This window comes from Pteropus alecto, unplaced genomic scaffold (assembly GCF_000325575.1).
Source record: "Pteropus alecto unplaced genomic scaffold, ASM32557v1 scaffold75, whole genome shotgun sequence".
NCBI classification, from domain to species: Eukaryota; Metazoa; Chordata; class Mammalia; order Chiroptera; family Pteropodidae; genus Pteropus; species Pteropus alecto.
In genome coordinates, this window is record NW_006440638.1 from 368,761 (window position 1) to 378,359 (window position 9,599).

The window sequence follows — 9,599 nt, forward strand, 5'->3', positions numbered from 1 at the left end:
CAGCAGGAAGTAGATTACAGAAGAGACCTCCCATCCCTCAACATCCATACTAATAATAAGGGGGTTCACGACTCTTAGAAAAAAGCTAGGCAGGAAAGTTACTTAGGGGGTTTCAGGTCTGCCTTCAAAGATACTGAGGTCATCCTATCCTAGAAGGGGTCTGCTCTAATTCGCCCACAATTAAGCAAGCTAGAAGGCATTTTTTTTTTTTAACTCACACAAAGAAACAAGTAGCAAAGAATTAGGTACCAGTTTAAGCCAGACACTCACATGTATGCAATGAAGAATCCCTGACGACCTTCAACTCACCTGACCCTCATTATACTATCATTATAATATGATGCACATGCCCAGAAGTTCATTAATATCATTATAACAGATTGAATTCTGGGAACAAACATGCGCAGAACGCAAAATGATGAAACACTGAGTCCTGTCAATCTTAGTTGTCAATCAAGGAAGCCCACCCCTCTAAGAAAAATAACCACCCACAGCAAATAGGGATAAAAACCCCAAAGGCTTTGTTACCAGGCCTTAGAGCCACGCCTCTCTTGCTCAGGCCCACTTCCACATCTGGAAATGTACTTTCCCTTCTAATAAAACTTTTCTTTTCTACTGTATTTTGGCGTCTTGCTCAATTCTTTGTTCAAGACATCAAGAACCTAGACAACGTGCCAGGAGAGGATCCTCACTCTCCGGTAACACTATTATAATATTAAACATTTCCTAAGCAAATATTAAATTCATAGAAATAAACACATAAATAAAAAGCCCAGTTAGAAAGGAAACAGACTGGAGCTTGGAATTTCAGAGGCTGAGGGGAACTCAGGCATTAACAAAAAATAAGATTTCCTGAGTGCTTCCTGGGAGCTAGTCAAGTTTGAAGCCCTTTTGCACAGGTTGCCTTTCAGCCTCAGAGTAACCTGAAGAAGTGGGTACTATTATCGTCAACTGCCCACTGCACAAATGAGGAGACAGTGTAATTCCTACCCACTAGCCTAGGCTGAGCTGGGCCCAGAAGCACTGGCTCTTGCTTTTGGCCTCTCAGGTACTAGAGTTCTCAGAGAGCCTCAGGGAGCAGCAACCCTGGGTAAGAAACTGGAGGAAGGGTGTAGTATAGCCTGCAACTTCTAAAGTCATGTAGGCAAGCCACTGAGATCCTAAGGGCCTATCCCACCCTCCTGGCCCAGGCCCAGCCTGACCATAGCACCTCTCTAAGCCTCAGTTTTCTCAGCTATTTGGTGAATCTTCCCTACCTGGCAAGGCAGGAGTAAAGATTACCCAAGGTGAGATGCCTGGCAAATGGAAAGTGCTCAGTACATTCCCACTCCCTCCCCTCTCTTCCCTGCCCTGATGACTCCAGGAGCAGGAAGGCTGCGTCCTGCCAGGCCAGGTACTACTCACTGCCTGCAGAAAGTCACCAGGGTCTGGAGGGCAGATTGGATGCTGGGAGTGACCGCTCCCCACCCCAGCTGGCAGGCCCTGAACACTAAAATAGACAAGAGTCCCTCAGGAGACAGGTGAGCAGAGTACCTGTGCATGTGTGTGAGCTCCTGTGGGCTTGAATGGGGGCCAGAGACCTGGCTTGTCCTTGCTGAAGGCTGTGGCCCTCCCCCCAGGGGGCCATCTCCTGGCTCTTGGTTGCCCCAAACAGACCAAGATGGAAAGAACTCAGGAGAGGACATTTTATTTTCCAGAAGTACCCAGAGCTGGGCAGGGAAGACTCAGTCAGGGACCATCCTGGCCCTCCCTTACCTTGGTCCAAGGCCCTGAGTGGGGGCCTCTTGCCACAAACAGCACAGCCTAGTTGGCCTCTGGGGGCCTCCTCTGTGGCCCACGTAGATGAGCTCCCTATCCCCTCCCATAGCCTTATGCAGTCGTCAGCTCAGGTCCTGAGTCTCAGCTTAATCTGAAGGGAGCCCAAGTCAGTTCCAGCCAGATACATGACAGAACACAGCCCAAAGACCTGTTTGGCAGGAGAAGCAGCTGGTCCAGTAGGGGAGGGCTGTCCGTCTGCCCTGCCCTCAGGGGCTGTCCTTGATTACCACACTCCGCTGGGTCTTCCAGCCCAGATCCTTTCAGTCCTGGGCTCCAGCCTGCCCAAGAAAGGTATGATACATGGCAGGGATAAGGGTTGAGGGAGATAGGGGTGGAGGTGGGGGCAGGACAGATAAGGGAAAAGGACACATTTCTCACCAAATGGTGCTGTACTGACTGGGTAATTGTGTGTGTGTGTGTGTGTGTGTGTGTGTGTGAGAGAGAGAGAGAGAGAGAGAGAGAGAGAGAGAGAGAGAGAGAGAGAAGAGAGAAGAGAGAAATGGGTCTCTTATCTCACACTATAAACGAGTTCGATTCCAGGTAGATTAAAGAATGGGAAAGGTGAATATGAGATTCTTATGACTAGAAAGTAGGAAAAATTTTCTTTAAACACACAAAACAATAATAAAGTAAAAGATAGATGTGACTACTTAAATTAGTAACTCTGAAATTAAGATATTCATCTCATGACCACAGAATAAGTGAAAAAGGCAAGATATTTCAACATACATAATTGACAAAGGATTAAAATATGGAATACCTAAAGAATCCTCCAAGTCAGTAAGAAAATTTAAAAAACAGCCCAATAAGGGCAAAGACTTGAATAGGCATTTCACCAAAGAGGAAATCCCAATGGCCAGTAAATGTACAAAAAATGCCCAACCTCATCAGCAATCAGGAAACCGCAAATTAAAGCCACAGTGAGAACCATTACACACCCAACAGGTGAGCAGATATGACAAAGACTGACAATAGGGAGTGCCAGTGAGGAGGAGGAGCAGTGGCAGGAAATGACCACAGTGTGGCACTGTTTTATGAAGTTGAAAATGTGCATACTTTACCATCCAGTTCGAGGTATAGGCCCTAGAGAAGTTCAAGCCATTTGTGCTCGGACACGGACAGGTTCAAGAATTGCCCTAAACTGAAAACAACCCATATGTCCATCACAGTAGACTCGATAAATAGACTGTGTGGCCTAGTGAATCAACAGAATATAATACAGCAGTGACAAGGACTAAATACAGATACTCATAACTGGTCGAGTCACACAGTCACAACTTGAAGCAAAAGTAGGTGGACCTAAACAAATATCTACAGCCTAAGTCTATACAGAGAGCTCAAAAATAAGAAAAACAAAATTATATTATAAAAGTTTTTCAGAAAAGTGGTAAGACAGTGAGAACAAGAAGGAAAGTATGTCTTTCCACCTTTCTGTGTGACAGATTACATATCACATTTAGGTACATGTGGTATGGGTGGGGTGGTAACAAGCAGGGACCCCAACCTATAATTGTATTGCCACCAGGTGGTATAACCTTGACATGACAGCCACCCAAGCCACGTAGAGCTTCTGAGCTGGAAGGGCTCCTCCCACTTTCTCATTTCACAGACCAGAACCCAGGATCACAAACAGAAAGGAATTCGCCCAGAGCTGAATAGCAAGCTGGAGGCCAACTGGGCCAGGACTGGAATTTAGGTCTCCTGGATCCAAACCAGGGTTCTCTCCTCCTCTGTGTGGAAGAGTTCTTCCTTTGCAAATCACCTTTAACACCAACCATGGCAGCCTTCTTTTTGGCATTTAACACTCTGAAATTCTTTTATTTGCTTACTTATTTATTATGGGTCTCTTGCTGCTAGAATAAAAGCTCCCGGAGAGAATGGTTTCTGTCTATTTTGTTCCTGTGGTATCATAGTAGGTGCTCCATAAATATTTGTTGGATGAGTTCATGAATGGAACTGACAATTTCTATTTGGACTTCGAGGTCCTAGAAATACTTAATGGCTTCTACGATATCCCCAAAGGAGAAAATGAAAAATAACTATATGACATTGACACGCTTTCACAGAATTATCTCCATAACTGCCTTAGGAGGCTCACATTATCATCACCACCATTTTAAAGAGAAGAAAACTGAGGCTCAGGGAGGTCTGGTGACTTGTCCAAGGTTACAAAGCTAGGAAGTTGAGAGCTTGGATTTGAACCTAAGTCTCAGAGGCAGGCTGGCCCTGAGCCAGTCCACACACCTGAGACTATCAGGATCTGCATATTTCAGCCCCTTCTGTCCCCACACACCCCCTCAACCCTTGTGGGTGCTGATTACAACTTTCAAAGTATTTTCTGGTCTCTTCCAACTTCTTCGGCTCAGGGAGAAGAAGAGATTTGATGAAGTAACATGGAGTCCAGCTCTCTGACCGCCAAGCTTCCCAAGTTGGTGTGGCTGACAGTAACGGCAGCAGCTGCTCATGGATTTGCTAAGACACTCACTTTCCTTCCTGATCAGCTTTGTATCAAATCCTCAAGGACCCTGGGCTAAGGCCAAAACTTGGTCCTAGTTCAGCATCTGAATAAGCTGAATAAAAATGTTCCCATAATACCCCCAGGCAATTGGCTTTATTAAAACACCCAGACACTTAGCATTTTTAAGAACCTAGATTACCATCCTGATAGCTTTCACCAAGTCCTCAGATAATTTTTAAAATATCATTTAGTTCTGGGAGTCCTAGAGCTAAAATGACACTCCAAGGAATCTAAACTAACTAAAATAAAGGAATCTCCTCTTTGGCCTCAGTTTGCATACTTCCAGTGAAAGAAAACTTGCTACCTTGTAATGCTACTTGTTTCTAGTTTGGATTCAGCTCAGCTGAGCAAAACAAAAACTCACATTAGCCCCCGGTGCTAGGGACTAGGAGGTGCCTCAGCCACCACTCTGCTCTCGGGGAATTCACAGAGACTGTTATCCCAAGATGAGACACAGCACAGGCTAGGATCGAGGCAGAAGAGTTACCCTCGGGTAGTTCCCCTTCCCCTCCAGGATGCAGTTGTGGAATTTTTCCTCAGTCCCTTACTCAGCCCTTTCCCTGTTTTGATTTCAAGAAGGAGACCCCAGTATGTGAAACAAGCCAAGGCCTAGAGACTAGATAGATGGCTTTGGGCCACCTCCTCCCCTCCAGGTAGCATGAGAAACAAGCCAAGACCGGGAGACATGCTAGATACCCTTAAGACACCCCCACCCCTAAGAAAACAAAAGCCCATAATTCAGACAGCTTGGGCATACTCTCTCTCTGAGCTGCCCATACTTTTCTCTTAAGTGTGTACTTTTGCTTTAATAAAACTTGCGCTTTCCTGCTTGCTGTTTGTTGTGTCCTTGAATTCTTTCTCACAGCATAAGACAAGAACCTGGGCACCAGGGCTCTGGGGTTGTGGTCTCTTTGGAATCCCGCGCTGTTGAGCTGTCCAGCATCAAGATTATCTTCTAAAGAGGCAATATGTGAGGCCCAAGCTCATATACAGGGTCATAAGTTCCACTGCAGGCACCCATGGATTTCTGTGGGTCAGCCTGGACTCTGCTCAGTTGAGTCTGAGCACTCCTCCCAGAGGAATGGCTCCCTGAGGGTGTCTGGGCACAAAACCCAGTAGTTCTGAAAAGACTGAACAACAGTAGTGGGTGGAAGGCTACACTGCTGGCTTGTGGGGTTGACATCATTGTTTTAATATTATGCTTCTAGAAACTTCATACACATTAATGGATGGATTTGTGGTTTTGCGGATGGAATGGGAAAATATATATGAAAGCCATCCATGACAGGGTCTGACATATGGAGTACATGCTTAAAAAAATACATTTGCTGGGTTTGAATTGCAAACGTGCTGGATTAAAAGACTACACAGACACAGTTCTTTGAAGAGTCATTGAGAACTGGGCTGCCTACATCCTTCTGTTCCAAGTTGGCACTTGCCATAGGAGCTCCACTGAATAGCCCATGGGGAAAGGGGAATCTTGAAGGCTGATGTTTCACCAGGGGTCTAAATTCAGTCCTACCTGGGCTCCTGAACACCGCTCCCCTGTTCAGTGATAGTGGTACTGTGAAGGGATGATGTGGGGATGAATGGGATGAGGATGAACAAGTTTCCAGGTGGCAGGGTGGGGTGTGCATTTCTGCAGGATGGGTCCAGTGGGAAGGCAGCTGCTCCCAGAAGCAGGTTTGAGTCATACTTCCCGGTAACAGTGAAGACCATGTTTGAGCAATGGCAGTGTGTGGAACCTCAATACACATGGACCTCATCAATAGGATAGGTTTCATCCAGCCTCTTTCATACAAGAAACACCTCCTGATAGGAGGGAGCAACCCTACTCCCTACTGCCTAATTATGAAAGACCAGTGGGGTGTGATGAGACATCTTGTTAACCCTCCAGTCATAGCCTCCCTGACCAGTTAGTATTCAGCTCCAACTTGTATACTACAAGAACAAAGGATGGCTGGGCTCTTCTTGGCTAGGGATGCTTAGGTGCTTAGCTTACCTCCACCCCAGTAGTTAGGACACTGGTATAGAGGAAAGCTGAAGACACAATGGGTCCCAGGTCTGGCTTGGCTTTGGCACTCCGTTCTGCACAGTAGGGAAGGGGCATGACTAAAATCTGGGTTGTTGTGGGGCCAGCAGGCATAGGGTGGTGACTCTGGTCATGAGACCCCAAATTACTCAATGTTTGCAAACTGTGTAGGAGCCAGAGTTCCCCACGGAGGAGAGTACCAGTCTTCTTCCTTGTCCCTCCACTGCAGGGACCTCTGTGGGGAACACTGAGTCCTCTGACTGTTCCCCAGGCAGTAGCTCCCCAAGGATGGCCAGATTGCTGGAGAGCTGGAAACAGTATGATGCTGTGTGACTTTGGACTTGTCTCTACCTCTGTCAGGCCTCGGTTTCCTCATCTCTAACAGGGGATTGGCCCCAGGATGCTCCCTCCAGTGCTAATGGGCTGTGGGTATTGTGGCACCCTAAGCACCTCTTAGTTCATCTTTTCCTGCTTCCAGGGGGATCTGGGGCTGTTTCTCTTTTCTTCTTTTGAGCCTAACTGCTGGACTCTGGCCACACGTGGGTTCAGAGGCTTGGTAACCTTGCCAGCCCAAGTGAGGAAACAGGCATAATGTTGGAGGCCAGGGAGAGTGACCAGAGGGCCATTCCTGGGCCAACTCAGTTCAAGGTTGCTCTGAGAGAGCTGCACAAGGCAGCATGCACTATCTCGGCAGGGACTGACCAGAGTGGAGTAGTGGCTCTTCAAAGTACACCACCAGACTCCTTCTCCTAGTCCAGAACAAGTACCCACTCTCTACCAATTATGGAGAATGCCAGGGCAAAATGCACAAAGCTGACCAGGCAGAGCAGACTGTTGCCCTATGAGCTTCATCTTGTGGCAGGACCCAGAGGAGGGGACACCCACTGTTGTTTTTCTGCTCCATTTGCTTCAGGAACAGATCAGTTGTGATGGTTGAGAGCTTGGCAGTTTAAAGTGGCAACCGTCTTGCAGAAACAATGGAGGACTTTCCCAGGGGGAGGGGAGACAGCCTTGACTCACCTCTGCCAACTGTCCATGTCCCACTCCTCCTGCATAGCCCAAGAGCAGCCAGTTCCCGGCTGAGCAGGGGTTTTCCCATACAGTGAGCCCCTGGTCCCAACTCATGCTGGCAGGTGAGACAGTCCTGACACATGAAATAGTTCCATAGCTTCTCAGACCCTGCTGACCCCTGCCCCATTAGAGACAGGGTCGGAAGATTGCTGTGGTTGTTCCAGCCTCCAGCACGGTGGCCTAAACCAACTGCCACCTCTGACCCAGAGGGCCCCCAAGACTAAGAACCAGTCTCTTTCCCACGTGGTACCAGGAGTGATTGCCCAAGATCACACAGGGGGTCAGGGGTAGGGCAGGCTTCGGACCCTGCCCCTCCAGCCCAGCAGAAGCTCCTGACTCCCTTCCTGCAGTGTCTATCTGCCTCCCAGCGAATTCCTGAGATGCTTCAACCTCCTGTCCGCAAGATCCGAATCCCGGACGGGGCGGCGGGATTTCACCGAAGGGAAGCTGGAGCCTAGAGCCAGGAGGATGGGGAGACACTGGAGAGAGTGAAGCGGAGCAGGGCTGCTAAGCCTGGAGACCCTTTGGGCCTGGATTCACGTTTCCCCGCCCCGAGGAGGCAACCAACTGCGTAGACGCGGAGATGGGGCACCCTGAGTCCCCCTCCCCCAAGCCGAGGAGACTGAATATCCTGCATCTTCACCGCAGAGCAACGCCTACAGAGCCCCAGCTCAGAAAGACCGGCGTTGGCGCCCCGAGTCTTGCGTAGCTCGGGTCCCCATACCCGAGAGCCCTGCGGGCTCTGATCCCCAGCCCTACAACACCGCGACCAGTGTTGCTCCCGCGACTGCGACCTCAAAACCTCCGAGACCCGGCTCCGCAAAGGCGCCTGAAATCACCCTTCCTTTCCCGGGTTCCTGAGAGCTGCTTCTGCGTCCGTGCAGCCGCGGCTTCGGGGACTGAGCTGCTGCCCAGGCTCTCCGCGGAGGGGATATCCAGCCGCAACCTCCGCGCCCCCTGCCCGGGCCTGGCACCGCACAGCTCTGGCCACCACTGCGCGTGTGCCCCTCCGGCCTACCTCCTACTCGCCGGTCCTTCTGCAGCCGCCGAGCTCGCGCTGTCCTCGAGGCGGGCGCGGCTCCAGCGCGTCTGGCCGGCAGGGCGCGGGGGAGGGGATTGTCCTGGGGGCGCTCAGGAGCGGGAGTCCGCGCTGGACCCTCCTGCAGGCCCCGCTACCACCAAGCCGTGACCTTGGCTATGGTCTCTCCGCGCCCCGCCTCAGTTTCCCCCCCTTCGAAAGGTGAGGGGGGACGTCGGTGCCGCCCCAGCCGCGGACGTCACTCGAGTCCGGGCAAGTTGAGGGCGCGCGGGTCTGTGGAGCCGCTGCAGCGGATGGGCCCCGGGAGCGGGGTACGTACAATCCAGGCGCATTGGAGGGAGCACTGTGACCCCAGCATTTCTCTTAGACTCCCAAGACCCCTAAATAAATTTAGCAAACAGCCTCAGGCTAAGTCCTCTGGTTCCTCCCACGGAAAGCTGTAGCTCCGGCCGGCAATGCCCAGCCCCTCTCCCCCAAGACTCTCCAGTTCACAGATGAGAAGACTGAGGCTCAGAGTGGGCAGCCATTGGCCCAGAGTCGCACAGCGCGACAGGGCTGCGCGCGTCCACCCTGGCACCACGCCCCATTAAGTCCTCTCCTGACACGCACTCCTTACAGTTTTGGGAGGAGGATCCCGGCCTGCTAGCAGCACCCTTCATCCCACAGCAAACACTGACTCAGCACTAACTGAATGCTGGGGATGGGCCTCAGTGGCCTGACAACTGTCATAGGGAATGGGGTAGCACAGTCTTAGAGACCCAAGCTGTGGGGAAGAAGTGGCGGAGATAGGAGAGAGGTTGGGCCTGGAAGGGGAAAGGAAGGGGAGGGTGCTCTAGGAGGACTGTACCTAAGATAAAAACGGGGATGGGAATACGTATTTCCTGGTGTGTAGCGGGGAGGAGGCGGGATCTAACAGCCCCGAACATCAGACGGAAAAGAAGCAGCTTCCTTTCGTAAGCAGCGGGGAGCCGCGGATCTGGTTGGAGAAAGAGCGTCAGTATCTCGGCGGTATTTAGCAAGCGCCTCCTCGTGGCCAGAAGGAGGAGAGACAGGAGGTCAGAGGAACTCGGCTGCAGTGGTCCCGCGGAAAGGAAGCTGGCTGAGTGATGTAATGAGTCAGG

General features: G+C 50.5%; 1 protein-coding gene across 1 annotated transcript in view; it reads right to left on the bottom strand.

Annotated features, from left to right (window-relative positions):
• The window catches only part of IQSEC1 (IQ motif and Sec7 domain 1), a 92,999-nt gene extending 83,680 nt beyond the window's left edge, over positions 1-9,319 (bottom strand). Inside the window, exon 1 of the mRNA XM_025050677.1 lies at positions 8,458-9,319. The gene's annotated coding sequence lies outside the window, so the exon portion shown is untranslated. The remainder of the gene's footprint in view (positions 1-8,457) is intronic.
• Between the last annotated feature and the right edge of the window lie 280 nt (positions 9,320-9,599).